The sequence below is a fragment of the Leptinotarsa decemlineata genome, unplaced genomic scaffold (genome assembly GCF_025532065.1).
Source record: "Leptinotarsa decemlineata unplaced genomic scaffold, Ldec_3_MD MMD2_tig00026314_RagTag_RagTag, whole genome shotgun sequence".
Taxonomy (NCBI): Eukaryota; Metazoa; Arthropoda; class Insecta; order Coleoptera; family Chrysomelidae; genus Leptinotarsa; species Leptinotarsa decemlineata.
In genome coordinates this window covers 3920118-3939360 of record NW_027412684.1, presented here as the reverse complement: position 1 = coordinate 3939360, position 19243 = coordinate 3920118, and the positions used below count along the sequence as shown (strand labels likewise).

At 34.9% G+C, this 19243-nt stretch overlaps 1 protein-coding gene across 3 annotated transcripts in view; it reads right to left on the bottom strand.

The window, feature by feature from the left end:
- CARPB (Carbonic anhydrase-related protein B) overlaps positions 1-19243 on the bottom strand; it is a 1001903-nt gene that overhangs the window by 750542 nt on the left and 232118 nt on the right. Inside the window, exon 1 of one of the 3 annotated variants that reach the window (XM_074181444.1) lies at positions 4878-5092. The exons of the other annotated variants lie outside the window; for them this stretch is intronic. The gene's annotated coding sequence lies outside the window, so the exon portion shown is untranslated. Of the gene's footprint in view, positions 1-4877; positions 5093-19243 lie in introns of those variants that run through there. 3 annotated transcript variants of the gene reach the window in all.

Here is a 19243-nt window from a genome sequence, read left to right as displayed (position 1 = left end):
AAATTTTTTCCGAAATTTTGGACGTTAAGCGTGTGGCAGCGAAATTCGTTCCAAAATTGCTGAATTCTGACTGAAAACCCGTCGAACAAGCATCGCTCGGATATTGTTGAATGACGGCGATCCAGATTTGCTCGAAAGGGTCATGACTGGTGACGAATCATGGGTATATAGTTATGACATCGAAACGAAAGTCCAATCGTCACAATGGAAGAGCCCAGGAGAGACAAGCACGCCAAGTTCGATTAAATATCAAAGTTTTACTTTACTAACTGATTTCTTCCATTACCGTGACGTAGTGCATCAGAAGTTCTTGCCTTATGGTTTGGTCAATACGGAGTATTATCCTAAGTTGTGCGCCGCTTGAAAAAAGCAATACCGGTGCTGCGGAATAAAAATACATAGATTTTGCATCACACTCGCCATTTATTGTTCGTAATGTTTTGGCCAAAAACAAAACTTCAAACATGTCTCAGCCACCGTATTCACCAGATTTTGCCCCCTGCAATTTTTTCGTGTTCCTAAAATTGAAGAGACCCATGAAAGGACGGTGTTCTGTGACGATTGAGTAGATATACCAGAAAGTGCATATCAGAATCACTCCAATCGATTATTTATTTGAAAAATACATGCCTGTAGACACAACTTCACTAAAATTTTCAATGCAATTTCCATATATCACAAAAAACATACTTTCTTCATTCATGCATTCACTGGATATGATACAACATTCAGAAAATTATCAGTCACTAAATTATTATCAGCCGCAACTGTTCAAAATCTTATGGTTGAAGAATCATGTGAAGAAGTAGTACTTTCTGTCAAGTACCTGTTGGTTTAACCATTCAACATCAAATTGTCATTTTGTATTTATTTGATAAACTGCATGAATCCGTTCGTTACCTCAGCAAATAACATATAAAAGGGTTTACTTGTAGATTCAATAATGAATCAATGAAGCAACCTATAGCTGACTCCTCAAAATGTTTCACAATATCTTGTAAAATAATAATATATCTCACAAGCTACAATTCTATCAATATATCCACCAAAAACAATTTCAACGTTGATATCATAGTTATTACGTTATTTCAAAAGTACTGTGTCCTGGTGTATACTGTTCAATAGAGAATTTTGTAATCTATACCGAGCATCCAATTTTTATGCTGACAAAATTAATCGGATCCTGTTACGTTGGCAAAAGTGCACATCGCACTAATTTTGATTGAACTGAATAAATATTCACTTAGATATTACAGTTTAAAATAGAGTCATGAAAACAGATAAAACTTTTGAAACAACCTGATATTTTTGTAAAGGTTTCGGGTTTCTACTTCTCCATCTTGATAGAAAAAAATGTGGGAATTTTCCAAAGAAAGGAAGAAAGCAATCAATTTGAAAAATTAACTCTATACATGGATGTTTAGATCATGCAAAGAAGTAACAATTTTCGAAATTGATTTCTTCCTTCCTTTCTTTGAAAGATTCCTACTGTTTTTTGTATCAAGACGGAGAAGTAGAAAGCCAAAACCTTCCCAAACAATAATATTTCCTAATATTATTAATATGTTTCGTGAACTTTTGTTTTATCAAATAATCTACGAAGGAACTCATCACAAACACGGTTCCCAACGCCAGATCTGCAATAAATTTCTCGACGCATGTTTTACTAACCGATGAGTTAGACTGAATATCTTGAAGCCTTTACTATGCCAGTTTTCACACTATTTTTCAAAACGCAGGCAGAAGTGCATTCCTTATAAGAATATAGTGCAAAATGTAAAATCAGCATGAATTTTTCCCTATTTCTGTTACTGAGTATGAATACGTCCAAATATGTGTTATTAATGAACTGAAAAATTAACCTATTTCAAGAAATTACTCCGTTAATCGGAAAGCTACATGATCAGCGAGTATATAACATGGTCTGCGATATATTTTCAAGAATAAAAAATACGTATACAGGGTAACAATATAAAAACTTACAATATCTGAGCAACCCTCCCCCACTCAGCCACCCAACTTTATAGTCTTGAACAGCAACCTCCTACTTGTGATACCTTATCTAAAAGCTCTCAAGAAATGCTCTACAATGGTACCCTATAAAGCTACATTCCATGCAGTAGTTTTTGGTTTATTAAATAAAACACTATTTATTCAAATTGAAATTTCACTCCCTATTATCATTTTAAGGAATGTTCAAAATGATTTTCATTTTTTTCAAGACAATAATAGAGTCTACTTCGAAACTCTTGACGTACATTGGCAAATGTTTTTCTGGAAATATCTCGGTAGTTTTGGATTACTCCTTCCTTTAGTTGCTCTATCGAATCAGGTTACGACTGGGTGGCCCCCAGAGAAAAAAATAAAAAGGAGATAGATTCGGGGATCTAGGATTCATTCAATAGAATAGGACCTCTTCTTCCAATCCATTGAATAGCATAATTATTATGTAACAATCGTCTAACTGAAACTACATGATGAGGAGGTGCCCCATCCTGTTGAAAATGCAATATTTTTTTCTAAAGATGAATTTTCCTGTATGTCTCTCTGATTCTCTAATTCATGAAGTATGCAAAGTTCGATAGATATTTCTAGCATGTGAGAATACATTTCGCCATTTCAATTTCGTTTCCTATAGATAATGGACCAGTAATAATTGCATCTCCCAACAGCCCAAACATTAACTATTTCGGGGTATTGTGTATGCCCTTCTCTAAATAGTCGTGGGTTCTCGTCACTCCGCCCATTCGAATAAAAAATTCACTCGTCACTAATGCAAATATTTTTGATGAGCCGAGTTTCTGCGATAATTCTAGCCGTCATAATTTCACAAAATTCAATTCTTCTGTTGGGTTCATCGTTACCAAGTTCATGAAGAATTTACATTTTATATGAATGAAATTTATATAATTTAAGGACTTTCCTTACAAATTCGCGGGATAATCCGACTTCAGGTTGAAATAAAGAAAAATAGTACAGTCTTAGTACAGTCCTAATATTTATGCTTCAATGGTACGAAGAATATTTTTAAACGTTTCTTAGATCAATAATAGAAAAAAAATTAATTCAAAACTCACTACATCAAGTGTAGCTTTGTAAGATACCATTGGAGAGCATTTCTCAAGAGCTTTCAGATGAGGTATCACAAGTAGGGGGTTGCCATTCGAGAATAAAGAAGTTCGGGTGGCTGGGGGCGAGGGAGTAAGTTAAAACGGGTTAGCTATTATATAATTTTGTTTCTCCCATCCTATTATAGAAGTTGTTTTCCGAAACTCGCCAGAAAAATCAACATATAGTACCTCACATGGCTAAATCGTTTGGTCAAAGGTCATACAGATACATTGCACCTAAAGTACGAATTTCTATTCCCAAATTAATAACCGACATCAAATACATTATAACTTTCAAGAAAGAATTTAAAATATACATTCTGAAAATACCTAGAATAGTAGTCACTGAAATAATGAAAATGAAAATGAAAACTGAAAACCTTTTAAATATCGATGTATCACTGTTAGCAAACAGGTATATAGATTAATGATATATTGTATTGAACTGAACTGTTTAAAAGTTTGATATTCGCTAAGTTGAAAATTGTGTTACTGTATTATACTATTTGTTTTCATATTTTCATTTTAAGGAAAATGAAAATTGAACACCGTTTTGAATACCTATGTCTCACTCTTATCATGCAGGAATACAAACGATTGATATATTATATTAAACAGAACTGGTTGAAAGCTAAATAATCTTCGACTTTGTCTTTGTATTGCATTATTGTGTTTGTTTTTTTATTTTATTTTATTATAAGTATAATGACAAATTATAATAGATGTACATGTTTAATTACATTTACGATTACATACGATTGAATATGTTTGTAGTCGAATACCTTTATATGTTATTCATTAAATTTTTTTTTAACTACTTTAATGTATGAAGTATATGCCCATTCACACCAAATTTGTATTTCGAAACAACACTTACTTATCGAGCATCTCGTTATTTATTTGACCTTTCAATGTGTACTTCTCATTTGTATTTGGATCTTGAATAAATAACATATATTATTATATTCAATTTGGTTGCTCAGATATAGCCATCGTGAGTTTTCAAATTGTCACCTTGTATATATAACTATTATTCAACACTTATTTCACGAAGTATTAAAAAGTATCGATCTATATTCTTTATATATTTCTTGGAGCTTTAATAATTTTTATATGCCAAAATATTCAGGTTCCAGTGATATTACATATACATATGTCAAGTTGATCAATTTTTTTCAAGTAGGTAATTATAAATGAAAAGAATTCAATTTCAATGGTAACACATAGGTACATACGTGTCGAGTTGACAACCTCCTTTTTCAAGTTAGTAAAATAAAATTCAAGAAGAGAAAGTACTTCAAAGTTACTGATTACAAAATTTCAGTTGCAATATTATGAAAAAAATGTAATTCATAGAATTCATTGATGGTTTCTCATCATAGGGTGACACGTTTCGTAAGTGAAGTTGAAAAACATATTTGAAAGCAGTTCAAAAGTTTCCGAATATTATGTAGTTAAAGCAAATGATCGCTTATATACAACATGAACGATTATTGCACATGAGTACCATTGAAGTTGATTATGAATATTTTGTATGAAAAGAAAAAAATCATCACTGAATGGACAAGAATACCGGAATAAATAACATTACAAAGTATTTTCATGTTTTCACAAAATTAGTTTGAGAATGTTGAAACACTTCAGGAAATACATTCGATTTCTTTCTCCATTCCACTCGAAATCAACTTACTGACAAGCAAAACAAACTTCTAAAAATTCACAAACCGTAACTTTCCCCTCACCGGAATACAAAAACTCGAGACAAACCTTTTCTAGTGATGAAATGCTGCGAATATATCTAACAAACAACTTTCAAAACTTCGCGTTGAGTTTTCAAATTCCGCGTACGATTTCTTTGCGCGATTCGAGAACGATCCGCTCCCTGCAGCGTTCGCGATACATGTGCCAGCGACGGCCGTCGGGACGCCTCAGACGCGCCATCCAATTCAACTCCGAGTAGGACGTTGCTGTCGTGCGGCAGCGTGGGAAGAGGTCAGTTTTGCGAATGACACTATTAGCGCTAGTAACGACTTTGTCTGCGGATTAATGTTCTTGAACAAATACGAATTGAAAGTTTATCCAAACAATTGAATGTCTGAATGTTATTCGGGGAAGTACTCGAGTCATTCTTGATATTAAACCTATCAGGATCTTATTCAAGTAACACTTTATTGTGAGATTTCCACTAGACAGTTTACAAAATCGCAACACGTGTTTTGCGTAGTCTTTTTCTTTTTTTATTTTTATTTTCATGTTGTATCTACGCCATCCTTTTTATGTTGTAACACTGTTACTATACTTCTAATTATCTGAATCTTACTTAATATGTGCTTTATACTCATATACTAATTACAATTATATACAAATCATTTCGCCTTTAATTCTTCATATTATTTCGAATGCTCACGAGTCTTATAATAATAATAATAAGTTGCGTCCAGAAACACTCGGAGGTATAACTGTGGCACCCCCGGAAACCGGAGGCACAAGGTCACCCATTTGTTTTATATGGATGATCTTAAACTTTATGCCTCTGGAGAGAAGGATCTCCATCAGTCCTTGAGGGTGGTGGAAGAGTACACGCATGCTATCGGTATGAAATTCGGGATAGACAAATGTGCAATGGTCCATCTCAAAAGAGGACGATGCGGGGACTACGGAGAGGATGTGCAGCTCGTAGATGGAAGCATCCTACACCATCTGGATGCCGGAGAGACGTATACTTACCTCGGGGTGGAACAACGCCACTCACAAGAGGTAACAGCAGTGAAAAACTCTCTCCTCGGCCAGTATCAGTACAAACTTTGACAGATCTGGTCATCGGAACTATCGAGAAAGAACAAAGTTCCTGCAACAAATATGCTTGCCGTTCCAATCTTACTCTACCCGTTTGGAGTAGTGAAGTGGACTGGGGAGGAGCTGTATCAATTCGACGTGAAAACCCGAAAAATGATGCATCTCTATTGGAGTTTGCATCCCAAATCGTCCGTTCCAAGGTTGTACTCCCCCCGACAACAGGGAGGCCGTGGACTTTTGAGTTTGGAGTGTCTACATGACAGAATGGTACTGGATACAGCCTGTAAAGTCGTCAGGAGTTCGGATCCCCTTCTCTGCATGGTCTGTGACCATGAGAGAGCAGGAATTGGAGCATTTCTCCTTAGGGCAGCTGCCCGAGCAGCTGATGAACTAGATAAAGTTTTCGACTCTGAACGAGGTGACCACAACTCTGTCACCGAGTTGGAACCCGTTCAGCAAAAAGCCCAGATAAAAACCGTAGAGACCACCTTACTTCTGCGGAGACACAAGGATAAGCCACTACATGGGGTCTTCTTTAATAACATTGGAGACTTTGGCTTATCAAAGCGCCTGACGTTTGCTTTTCTCAGTTCGAGTGGGCTGAAGTCGGAAACTGAGGAGTTCATCATGGCTTGCCAGGATGGTGTCTTCAACACCTTAGTCTACCGCAGTCGCGTGATGGGTATAGAGGTTCCTGACACAAGGTGCAAGGCCTGCCGCGAGACGCCCGAGACCCTAATGCACTTGATATCAGCATGTCCAGCATATGCGGTTTTGGCCTATATCCATCGACTATCCAGATCACTCTGTCAAGATGGTTGTTCTGATTATTGGAGTCCTTGGTGGAATAATGTCCTCTCTACTCTCGAATCTTAAAATCATACCGGCTTGCCGCACTAAGGCAGAAATCTAAGCCGTACAGATGCAGAAGGCTGTCATTGTTGGATCACTGCATTTGCTCAGGGCACATGATTCTCGGACCCAATGATCACTTACCCCACGGGGTGGGGAGTGGTCATTGGTTGATAACGCTGGCGCGCCCTCCCGAATGTATCGGGGCTTCGGGGAAAAGGGCCTGACCAGCGCACACTACGGTAAAAAATAATAATAATAATCGACTTCATTAACTATGTAATATTACATAGGCGAAGTTTAGCTATAGCTTCTCTTTCATTCAATATGCATTATAAAAAAGGAAAGTAACTGGACAAAAAAAATTGATTGTGTGATGGAACAAACTATTAGAAGTATAACCAAGCATTATAGTTCAAAATTAAATTTCATTTGTTCTGATCACATATTGAATTTTGCCTTTAATTTCTTTTGGAATGTGGATTTTGAGAATTGCTTGAGATCTTTAATAATCGTATTGTGAAAAAATACAACTAGGAGAGAAAATTATTTTTTGAACATGGCTGACGAATGACGAGAGATGTGTAGGTTTTGGTTGGTTCGAGGGTTAAAAGAATGGAGCTCCAACCTCTTTGTCAATTTATTAAATAGAGAAACTGGTATTTTGGATTTTAGTACTGATTAAGTGATATTGCGGTGAATTTCATTAGTTCGGACTTCCATTGTCTAATATTATATAAAATGATTTGAAATACCTAAAAGGACCAATACAAATTGAAAATTGAAAAGAATAGCTCAAAATAGCAATTATATTCAGCAGAAAAACCCTGAAATTACATAATAGTAAATTAAAATACATGTGAAGAATAGAACAATTGAAGAAAAAATAAAAACAGAAAAATTGAGAGATTCTAAGCCAAGTTACTTCACGACGTTTCGATCCACAATCGTCTTCGGGTGATGACTACGAATCATCCGAAGTCATAACCCGAGGACGATTGTGGAAACTATCAATGAAACGTTGTGAAGTAACTTGGCTTGGAATTCCTTAATTTCTCAATTTTTTTTTGTTTAATTGTTTTATTTTTTACGTGTATTTTATTCCATTGAAATTTTATTTCACTGATATTTTATTTCAGAGTTTTCTCGCTTAATGTAATTGTTATTTTCAGCTATTCTTTTTAATTTTTAATTTGAATTGGTTTTTTTAGGGATTTCAAATCGTCTAATATAATATTAGACAATAGAAGTCTGAACTGTCAATCATCTTCTAATATTGCAGTAGTTATATTCTCTGAGAACTCTGAGAACCAACATTGATACACAACCAAGCTCGGCATGAGCTTATGAAATATCTTCACAAATTTACGTATTCTCAAGACGAAGCGAACACAAGAATCTTGCACACGTATTTTACATTGATTAGCCGAATCCAAGAAGGACCATAATTGATGATCGAAAGAATAAGCGATAGAAAAAGTAGCTTTTTTGTACTAGGGATCAAGCTTTGTCTATGTGGATGAAAAACTTTGAGAATGGAATAAGATTTAAATCAATAAATCAATCAAAATATGCTTCATTATCAACGAATAACATCTTTTTTGGCAAAGCATGTATATATAAATTAAATTGGTAAATGTATGGAAATAGTCAGTACCATTGAATTGAATAAAAACAATCTGTCACTTATTTGAATTTGAAAATATAGTATAGTTTTGGTCTACCTATCATTCTATTCTATCGATCATAAGCTGCTTCACATGTAAATTTTAGATCCTCATCGAAAGTAATGCCTAAGCATATTCCCTTAATCACTATAGGCCTACCAACAAAGCCAGCATACATCCAGACACGACGAAAAATGCTAGCAAGTCATGAATAATTACTAATAGTTCATTTGAAAATATGTTAGGAGAAAAACCAAAAAATATCGACCAAAAATCTTGCAAACTTAAAAAACCAAAATTCAATATGGAAACCAAAACCAAGTCAAAGTACAGAAATGTAAAGAAAGATAAAACCACAGACAATCATAACTAGAGTTCAGTTTTAAATTCGGACAATAAGATGAAGATCCATGGTATTTTCACAAACGATTCAATCGTCACAAACGATTCAATCGTCACAAACTTTATGTCCAAAAATATCACAAATTTCCCTATCACAGAAGCTTTTTCATAGTAAATAACATATTCAATATCAAATCGTTTCCGGTGTAGTTTCTGAAGAAAAAAGTTTGCTAATTGCCATTATGTAGAAAAAAGTAGGAAGATGATGATACGAAGGTTGCATCCGTTACGAAATAAGTTTATTCACTTGTGATCTATATGTAGTAATACGAGTAAATTGAGATTCAGAAGTGACACTTCGTCGTTGTTTCCTATACTCAACCGAAGGAGTGGGGACACTTTCTTTTCGAAATTGTTAAGTATATGCATTTCTATTGTTCATCTAAAATTTCAATATCAATAACAATTATTATTAGAATTGAAACTTTATGCTTTGTTATTGTCTGACAAAAGTTTATTACATAAGAATAAACGATGGTATTTTTTTCAATCAACTGAAACTATCATTTTGGAAGCAATTTACTATAAATTGCTTACAGTTGCCCCACATGACTACAATTAGATTACGTTAGATTAGGTTAGGTACCCCATCCACTTCAGGCGACTGGACTGTACCAGACTGTTCCTAGGCACAGTCTGGCTTTGTGTAAAACTTTTTCAAAGTGAGGGTTCCAGGTGAGTTCTTTATCAAGAACAATGTCAAGATATTTCACCTCCGTTCCAAATCTAATGACCTCACCATTGAAGGAGAGTGGCGTTAGATTGTCTAATTTTCTCCTCCTGGTGAAGGGGATTATCACAGTTTTGCTAGGGTTGATAGACATCTGCTCCTTCAGGCACAAACTGTGAACAACGTCCATCGTGTTTTGAAGAATATTACAAGCTACTCTTCCCGACGTGGACCTTGGCATCTGCATAAGCTTGCAGATATACTTTTCTTCTATCGAGGGCATTAAGCAGACTATTCATCAGGAGCGACCACATAAGGGGAAATAGTACGCCACCTTGAAGAGTCGTTGTTTCATTTCTGTTTACCACCATGGTAAAGATTCAGCCAATTATGGTTGATACTATACCTTTCCTAGTCAGAGACGATCCTATAGATTCAGGTAGTGCATTGTCGAATGCTCCTTCAATTTCGAGAAATACAGCAACGGCAATCTCCTTGTTGTCAAGGGATTGGGAGATTTTCTCTACAAGGTTGTTTAATGATAAGCATACTGGTGGTTATTCAGGGAGGATGCATATAATGCCACCCTCCTGATGTGTCCGTCCAGTATCCTCTCAAGTCCTTTCAACAGGAAGGATGTAAGTCTGCTTGGTATATATACCTAAAGTGGGTCGAAAAAACCCACTTTATATCATACCTTGCTACCACCCTTTCTGCCAGCCAACTGGGTTATAGTTCCACGCCAAACTAGCTCCATACAATTTAATGAGAATAGGTGAAATTATTTCCAGTCCGTTTTGAAGAAGAGCTGGAAATGTAGCATCCTCTCCACCAGATTTGAAAGGCTGAAACGACTCAATAGCCCATTCAACTGCCGATGCTGTGATAACCTTCTTTGCGATTGAATCGTTCTTTTTTGGGCGATTTCCAGGAAAGTGGTTTTCTATCAAAAGCAATATTAATTAAGTTCAGTGAGTAGAAAGTTTTTGAAGTGAACAACCTTTTTTTATACATCAAACATTTCATTTAATCCTTGAGAAAATGTCTTCAGACCTTTTTCTAAAAAATAACATAATGAGAAAGCATGTTCAGTAGTTTATTCAGCTTCAGAAATTTGACAGGATGACAAATAAAACATTTTTTTCTGTTACGAAAGGATGAAAACTTGAACGGCAAACCATGTAAAATCATTTATTCATCCCCCACAAAATGTTGCAGTCTCAATAAACTTGTTGGAGAATTTCAGTCATGTTTCTTATCAAATTACATTTACAGAAAACTCTCCTGAAAAGTTCAACCGTCTAGAAATGAGAAATTATTATGCATTCGAAAAGTCTAGCTGGCTATGGAAATTACATATTCCAACACCATGCGACAAAGAGAAAAAGTGTGTCGCGGAAAGTTGCACAATCAAAAACCGTCACAGTAATTTCCCACAGGTATCAAGATTCAAATGTTGAATGAAACACGAAACATATCAACGTCAACCACAGGAATTCTTTTCCCGTCCAATTAACCAACGATCCTTGACCGTGGGAGTTGTTCGGTGTTGTCACAATGTCAAATTTTTCACTATTGTTTACAAAATGATATAAGCTTCAAAAATTTACATCCACAGTTATGAAACTTCAACAAGATAATTCATTCATAGTGGAACGAAATTTTCCTTTCTGTATGAAGTTCTCCAATTAGATTTTTTTTCAATTTTTATTCGTCAAAATTCTCCAAAGAGTCGAAACGCCCTGCTTCAGTACTTAGAAAAATATTAAAAAATCATTCATAATTTAATGTTTGTATTACTTTCTTCTTTAATATAATATATTATATTCCTCATTTTAAATTTTCCATATTTCTGGGATAGTTTTAGATTTTGATCCCGGCACATGAAGGTAGCGATTCAGATCGTTGAAAAGTCGAGAGATCGGAATGGAAGGCCAGAAAACAGATTCATCATTTTCCTCGCACTAACTTGAATTCTCAATAACGACTCCATCAGTCACCGGTGGTTCTCAGTGTACACCAACTGGAAATATGCCTGTGATTTTTTCTAATTTTTATTCGACACCATACTTTGTTATATAATTGTAAAAATATCGAGCGATCAAAACCGAAATTATGTTGTGAAATATTCAAAATATCAAACAGATACTGGCATTTTCAACGTTACGAGCGTGACGTCATAGTCTATGACACTGGTCAACTAGAAAATAGGTATACTCGGCAATTAATCAATAATTTTCATTTTATGGTCATTATACCATGGAACAAACGAAAGAACAGGACCTATAAATTAATATTGTATTGTACTCATGCGCAAATATACAATGAGGAATGCACCCGATAAAGTTTCTCTCCCTTTCCCTAGAGAAACGGACTCCAGGAGAAAACGGTGTAAAGTTATGATAGGGACATGATGTCTCCTTTAAAATCTTTATATTGCTATGAAGAACACTTCAACGTAAGTATGTTAATTCTTTATCAGTTCAATCTATTATTTCGTGCTACACTTCATCACATTCTAATTTGTGAGTAGATTATTTGACATGCCCTGCTTTTTTCTAGACTCCATACAGACGCATACATTATTACCCAACTAGGGAAAAAATCGTTCCACCTCACCAATAGGAAAATATCGAATGCAATATCTTTGATTTATGAAGGACTTGACTTCAACAAACAAATAAGCAAACATGTCCACAGTCGATTTTCTGGAAAAGGTACCACCTACTATTCCCACACTAGTATCTACAATACCGGAAATTACTTTTCGACAGGGTCTAGTCAGGCTCAATATAAACAAGGCGTCTGATCCTGATGAAGTGCCCGTCATCGTACTTAAAAAGTGCGCAAATGAACTCGCATCAGTAATAATTCTCCTTGTTGGAAAATTGCTCGCATTCAGCCTATTCCCAAAAAGGGCAAGAAAACTCTTCCAAATAACTACAGACCAGTCGCTTTGCTACTGGTGATATGAAAAATCATATAGAGCCGTAAGTAAACCACCATATCCCCAGATATTTGGAAAGTATCAACATCTTGAGCGATCATCTATATGGCTTTCGGTAACGAAGATTAACAGGCGACCATCTATCGTATGTCACCCATATTTGGAATAACGCTATCGAGAAACATGAAGAGTTAAGAGCTGTTGCGCTTGATATTTCTAAGGCCTTCGACCGTGTATGGCATGAGGGTTTGCCTGCCAAACTTCGATGCTATGGCTTTTCGGTGTATGGCTCTGTAGCTTTCTAAACTGGCCTGCAAGTGGCCATCGATGGATATCTCTCGAATATTTTCACCATCAACGCTTGTGTTCCCCAGAAATTCATATTGTTTCCAACCCTCTTTTTATTGTTCATCAACGACTTATTGGCAAAAACCAAGAATCCAATATATTGCTTCGCTAACGACAGCACACTTATCTCATTACATTTCATTTCCAGGATATCGGCTGTGAGAGCACATCTTCAACGGCAGCAGGAGGTATATTTTAATGAGGATCTAGAAGTAATTTTGAATTGGGGTGAAATTAACCAAAGTCAATTCAATGCCACTAAAACCCAGGCATCGGTTTTCTCCAAAAAGATAAATGTTTCCGGACCGGATATAATGATGTCAGGTCAGACAGTTCCGCTTTCTACTTTGATAAGTTTGGTAGGGGTTGAAATGGACACCAATATGTATTGGCACAATCATATCGCTGGAATTGCAAAGGCTGCTTCTCAAAAGCTTGAAACACTGTTCCGAAACAAAAAACTGTACACACCTCAGCACCTTTTGATGCTTCATGAAGCTCAGATCAGACCTTCTTCGGAGTATTGTTCCCATGTATGGTGCTGGATTCTATACAGGAAAGAGCCATCCGCCTGATTGGAGACGCGAACATCACCTGCAACCTTGATAGTCTGGAACATCGGGGAAAGGTTGGAGATTTGTCTCTCTTCTATAGATACTTTCACGGGAAGTGACTTGGCACATTTGATTCTACCAAGACCGAGACATATCAGAAATACGCGACAGACTGTGGCTGCTCATCGTTTTGGGGTTCAACTCAGTACACCTCGAACACAAATTTTCAAGAAATCTTTCATTTGCAGAACTGCGTTTACATGAAGCAATCTTTTTGATAAAGTTTTTCCAAATGAATTCAATCTTCAGCGACTCAACCCCAAAGTGAATCTCAGTACACCTCGAACTCCACTGTTTAAGAACTCTTTCATTTTTATGTGGAATAAACTTTCTGAGAACGTTTTTTTTTAAATGTACTAATTCTCCAGCGATTCAAATTTCAAAGTGAAGCACTAGTTTCGCACAGGCACGGCTCTGAGAGCGCCTTAAGGATTTTTCCGTAGTACTTGTATTTTGTCGTTAAAAAAACATAAACCAGTTTCTCTAAATGACTCGTTATGCAGTAAAACATATTCAGTATATTCCCAGTCAATTTATTTACCCCGAAAGATAATCGAAAATAGGTAGAGAAAACAAATAGAATTCCACTTCTGTTGAGCAAATATTGATAAATACATAATGCGAGTATTCGTTCATTATAATTTGTATTATTATGTTGGAGCCCACTGAAAAATAAACATTACTATTTCAAATTGAAAGTAAGATATTTGTAAGTTAGATCAGGTTTTGAAAAAAAACCTTTTTACCTTTTCAACATCTCTTTCCGATACAAAATAAAAGAAAAATATTCGTGTTAGGAATCACACGTTAAAAGATAATACCTCGTTAGTCCTTAGCTCGCACCAGTTTCGACTTCTGAGGGTTGTGGTTCGTAGGGGTGCGATAACTGGTTAACGGAAAAAACATATTTCAAACATATATTTAAACATAAATATGACACTGATTCACATGGAAGAAAACGTCCTCCCGAAACAATTACCTACTGGAATAATTTTCTATCAGTTGAAATATTTCTGAAATTTTTTTACTTATATTATCCATATTATTATTTTAATCTCTACTCAGAACTGCGAAAGTCACTTAACACTCATTCTTCTCTGTTTCTTGTACTGGTAAGTCTTAGGAAGCAAAAATTTGGTATATAGATGCTAAGAAGTACCTATATACCAAATATAACAGCCGAAGAGCAAACAAAATTATCTCTTCATCACTCTTTCTTCATGCCCTTGAATTTCCGTTGGGTGAAAGTTCTAAATCCAGTTGATATGAAAATTGAATATTATATTTTTCAAATTGTATTTCCCTATAAGTTTTTTATTCATTATTATTTTCATTTCGAAAAATGTTCAAGCATACCATTTGAAAACTACGCCAATATTTTTTTCCTATTTTGACAACGGAATTTTGTGATCCAGTAGACGTTTCAAATGTCTACCTATTTCAAAATATCATTCCAATTTGTTTGAAAAAAACTTTTTATGAGAATGTTTTTATTTTTGAAGTATCGTCACACTGTACACTTCTGGGTTTTTAATATCGTTCGATTAACTACCAGTACATGTAAGGTTCTTTTTTTGTTTATCATTCCAATTTTATAACTTCAAAGATCGATTCTAACAGTGAGAATAGAAAAGGAGTCACCCGGTACACTGAACAGAAATAGTTGCAAGTGTTTTCTTATGAATCTTATTCCACAGTAATACAAAATCTTGCTTCAGTTCATAATAACAATCTATTCTTATTTAACCAAACACATCATTCTCAATTTTTTCAACTTCAAGAACCTATGTATTCTCCGATCTCTGATCCCTGACTGAAGCCGAGGTCTCAGCGACCCTGATTATGGCATAGTTTGCATTTTGCTCATTCGGCATTTACCCTCGAAATGATTATTTTACTTTCTTACCAGTTTCCCTTGCCAAGTAGACTCGGTTTCATGAAATTAAATTGTTTGAAGTTGGAACGGTAAGTTAATTATACATTCTTCAGATGTGCCTGGAAAAAGCTGATTTAAAAGAAGGAAAGCAACTTTCACAGATTGGTGGAGAGAGTTTACGCAGACTTGATTTTATTGGTGCTTTCGGTCTATTGACTTTAACGGATGAGCTAATCGCGAATATGAGGATTTTCTCAAATTACCACTGTTATATGACTTATGAATAAATGTAATGAAAATGCCCATGAATTAATTTGTTCATCTGTGGCATACAAAATTTAATAGAACTTCCATTGATTTATCAAAAAATGTTTGGTATAAAGGTCTTAATGCATTATATTTTTTCATTCCACAATAAACGTGATGATAAGTAGAAGCGTGACTTCTCATTTTTTCAATCAAATATTATATATTGGTTTCTATATTTGGTAAGGTATGCTGAAAATTATATCAAAAGCTGATCTATTCAATCGTTCCAATTGTCTCTCACACATATAAACAAGTTGATTTTCTCGTTTGTAACAAAAAAAACCATTGGATGAATTCATCATTATATTTCGGCTCAGGAGTAAAATACAAACCTACAGACATATTTCTTGAACAAAAACAAAATATACAGTTCTATGTTCCCAGCCCCGGATCTTCCATTTTATTGAGGTGTCGAAAAAAACTAAAAATACTGCCCCCGCCCACTTATAATAATTTTTACCCATATCATCTTTATAATTTCAGCAGTGATTGACATTTGTACATGGGCCTTCCGGAAATAATACATCCATCGCTGTTCTTTCTGTGTTAAGCCCATTCATTCAGATATGTTCATGTAGTATACAGCGTGACTCACGGTCGATGGTAGGTTAGACGTTTCTGGAAAACGCAAAGCATGATTTTTTTGAAAATTTCACCTCTCACATTTCCTTACCTGTTCTATCGATCTAAAATATTTTCAGCATTGCGGCGTTGCCTCTTCTATCAAAAAGTCCTAGCAATTATATTTTTTTAAATGAAATACCGCGTATATTAATACATTTTTGGAATTGCTCTAGTATTTTAATACTTTTTTGTCGATAATGTCCTATACCTATCTCTATCTGTTTTCGAGATCAAAAATAAATTGTGCTAAATATGATCCAAAACATAGCCTTAATTGAAATTGAGTACATCAGTACTCTCAATTCATGAAAAGTTGATATTTTGATGATAGTTTGGACAAACTCGAAATATTCAAATAACACCAAGAAATCGACTCCATATCATACAGGGCGTGCTAAAATTACTATTATTTCCATTGTGCATAAAAGTAGTCGAAAGTTCATTTTTTCAAATGAAACCCCCTGTATATTACTCGATAAATTGAAAGATGGTAAAAAATGCTTCAAGATGATATGCATGTCCCTATACCTAAATAGTCAAGTTTTCTCAATAAAGCCGTTTTTGTGGAAAAATAGTTATTCACGTTTTACCTACAAGTGTTGAAAGTGGCATTTTATTTTGTGAGTGGGGATTATTGCAAAACGAGCGTCAGCAAGTGGAGCAAACTCACGAGCAAAATAAAATCACTTTTAACAAATGAATCATACAAATTTTTTTGTATAACGTTACTGCTGATAATAAAAAAAAATTATAGGGTCCATGGGATTTGAACACACGATCTTTGGATTACAAGGCATATGTTACAACTACATACGCCAACTCACGTTATTTTAAGGAGGATTATTGGTTAGTCATGAAGGACTTTCTACAGTTGCACTGAATACTACTTTGTCATCGGCAGTAACTTCACAGGGATTTAATATTACCAATAGCACGAACTGCATGTGTGAACTTTTCTAAATGATTTTTTGGTAGGTGTTCTGATTGAAGTGTTTCTATCAAAGAGATTTTCAATAACAGTTGTACAAAAAATAATTTTTAAAGAATTTAATTTGTAGGTAGCCGTGGAAATATCAAGCTTGTGACAGTTTAGTGACTTTTATAAGAAATTGATAAATGGTTATCGACGGTGTTTCAAAAAAATCGCCAAAAATGAATGCAGATATTGATTATTCAAACGAAGTTCTTATGAAATTAATTATTATAAATGGACAGTGTAATCAAATCATTGCCAGAACTCGTAGAAAATTAAACCAAATATATCCTGAATTAACACCAATGAACGAGAGGAAATTTGTAAGATTACAAAATAAGTTCCTTAACTATGGCTCCATGTTAAAAGCGCATTCTACATTACCAAAACCTGTTACTTCAATTGAGGACAATACTGTTAACGTTTTGGCATTTTTTTATGCATATCCAGAAGCTTCCATTCGCAGTGCAGAAAAAGATTTAGGTGTATCACATGCTTCAGTACAACGAATTTTGAAAAATCACGGAATGCATCCGTATGAATTTACCAAAGTTCAAGCACTAAAAGCAGAAGACTTCGAACGTAGAATGCACTTTTGTGAATCCCTTTTGATTCATACACAGGAAGATCGGGAATTTTTGGTCTGAATAATTTGGAGCGACGAATCAAAATTTACGAGGGATGGTATTTTCAATAGAAGGAATAAACATTTTTGGGCTGATCATAATCCTCATGTTACAAAAGAAATGGGTTTTCAAGAAAAATTTGACCTGAATGTTTTCTGTATTCTGAAGAACAATAAAATTAGCTGTTTTATTTATGAAGACACACTGAATGCAGAGAGATATCTCCAAATATTAAGAACGACTGTAACCGATTCTCTTGAAAATTTTCCTTTAGAGGAATATAGGAATTCGTGGTTTCAACTGGACGAAGCGCCAGCTCATTCCACCCAGGGAGTTTCCAGGAAACTTGACGAACTCTTCGACGATCGTTGGTTTAGGCGTTTAGGGCCGTGGGATTGGCCACCGAGATCACCCGATCTCACGCCACTTGACTCCAGTGCCTACCAAAGAAGAATTGCGACGGCGAATAGTGCGTATTGTGAGTATTGAAGATCTGGATCCCTAGGAAATTGAAAAAGCAACCACAAGTCGCGTACAAAAAAACATTTTAAATGACTGATTTTTGGTACAGTTGTTCCCTGGAAACTACTACTTTTATGCACAATGGAAATAATAGTAATGTTAGCACGCCCTGTATGATATGGAGTCGATTTCTTGGTGCTATTTGAATAATTCGAGTTTGTCCAAACTATCATCAAAATATCAACTTTTCATGAATTGAGAGTACTGATGTACTTAATTTCAATTAAGGATATGTTTTGGACCATATTTTGCACAATTTATTATTTATCTCAACAAAAAAGTATTGAAATACCAGAGCAATTCCAAAAATGTATTAATATACGGGGTGTTTCTTTGAAAAAATAAAGCTGCTAGGACTTTTAGATGGAAGTGGCAACGCCGCAATGCTGAAAATATTTTAGATCGATAGAACAGGTGAGGAAATGTGAGAGGTGAAATTTTCAGAAAAATCATGCTCTGCGTTTTCCAGAAACGTCTAACCTCATATCGATCGTGAATCACGCTGTATATATATATATATATATATATATATATATATATATATATATATATATAATATATATATATATAATATATATGTATAATATATATATATATATATTATACATTGCACAGGATAGGATTTAAAATAAAAATATGTATGATAAAAATTAAAACTGAATCTATTATTGCATATTGAGAATTGTAAATTGATTGAATTCCACTCTTTGAGCTTTTTATTCAACAAATAAATCTATAGGCTCGGCATGATTTAACTCAGATGTATTTCGATGCTTCAGTGCTAAGATAAGCGATCCTCGCTCATTGGAGATCGCAAATAGCTTTGAATCAGTTTTAGTTTGCTAAAATTTCACTCACAGCTTGCGGATGTAGTAGGGCAATACGAATATTAGTAAAAGCATCCTGC